This window comes from Belonocnema kinseyi, chromosome 7 (genome assembly GCF_010883055.1).
Source record: "Belonocnema kinseyi isolate 2016_QV_RU_SX_M_011 chromosome 7, B_treatae_v1, whole genome shotgun sequence".
NCBI lineage: Eukaryota > Metazoa > Arthropoda > Insecta > Hymenoptera > Cynipidae > Belonocnema > Belonocnema kinseyi.
Window position 1 is genome coordinate 1,082,728 of NC_046663.1, and position 988 is coordinate 1,083,715.

A 988-nucleotide genomic window follows, 5' to 3' on the forward strand; every position below is an offset into this window, starting at 1 on the left:
TTATTATTTGATTTAGTTTTTGCAATTGATATTAGTGATTGTCCCTCAGAGTGGAGACATCTCAGCAGCTTACGTCACAACTTGAAATATATCTAACCAATCAAAATGATTCAGGGTCGTGATAAGCCCCCAGATTTCCCTATGAATACGACATTTTTTTAATTTCAAGTAAAATGTTTAGTAAAAAACTAGATATTAACACGAATTCCTCTAAAAAATGAACTAGTTCAAAGTTAGAACTATTGAAAAAAAGTAACTGGGTACCGTTAAGAATTTCAAAATTTAAAAGTTTCTCGTAACATTTGTCAATTAAAGCACATTTTCTGATTTTTTATGTAGAAACATAACTTCAGGTTTTCTGATATAAATCGTCCGTCTTAATCATCAGTATTTAGAATTTTAGTAAAGAAAACAAAAAATTAAGTTTGCTCAAATAGGTACTTGCGGTCGGTATATGTTACAAATATTAAAACAAGAAGTATAAAGTAACTGAAAAAGAGTTTAAATCAGTTACAGAAGAATAATTGGAACAAATTGCGTCACAAGTTTTGCTTGAATTACAAAAATAACTAAATGAATTACAGTAGAAGTTGCGGCTGTACTTCCGATTAGGGTGTACCCCCAAAATCCTTCAAACTGCGTATACCTGTACGTATTTTGATGCGCTGCTTACGAATTTGATAGTGAAAATTCCCGCAAATTTGATATTCAAGGTGAAAGTGTGGAAAAACCATAAAAATGATGTTTTTTTTTGCGTTTATCTCAGCCAATATGCAAAATTTCAAAAAATGTTTTTCACAAAAGTTGTAGATTTCATCGAAATACATATTTTTTATTCTAAACATTTTTTTGTACGAGTGATAGTTTCCGAGCCTAATCACGCTCTTCACCGTCGCAAAATTGGAGTACTTTGAAGCAGTGGAGTAGCCAGGGGGGGGAGCTTGCCCCCCACCCCAACTATGTTTTTTCATTATTCAATTCCCTTTTC

At 32.3% G+C, this 988-nt stretch overlaps 1 protein-coding gene across 1 annotated transcript in view; it reads left to right on the forward strand.

The window, feature by feature from the left end:
• The first annotated feature begins 236 nt into the window (after positions 1-236).
• The window catches only part of LOC117177319 (DNA ligase 1-like), a 12,942-nt gene continuing 12,190 nt past the window's right edge, over positions 237-988 (forward strand). The window contains exon 1 of the mRNA XM_033367931.1: positions 237-260. The gene's annotated coding sequence lies outside the window, so the exon portion shown is untranslated. The remainder of the gene's footprint in view (positions 261-988) is intronic.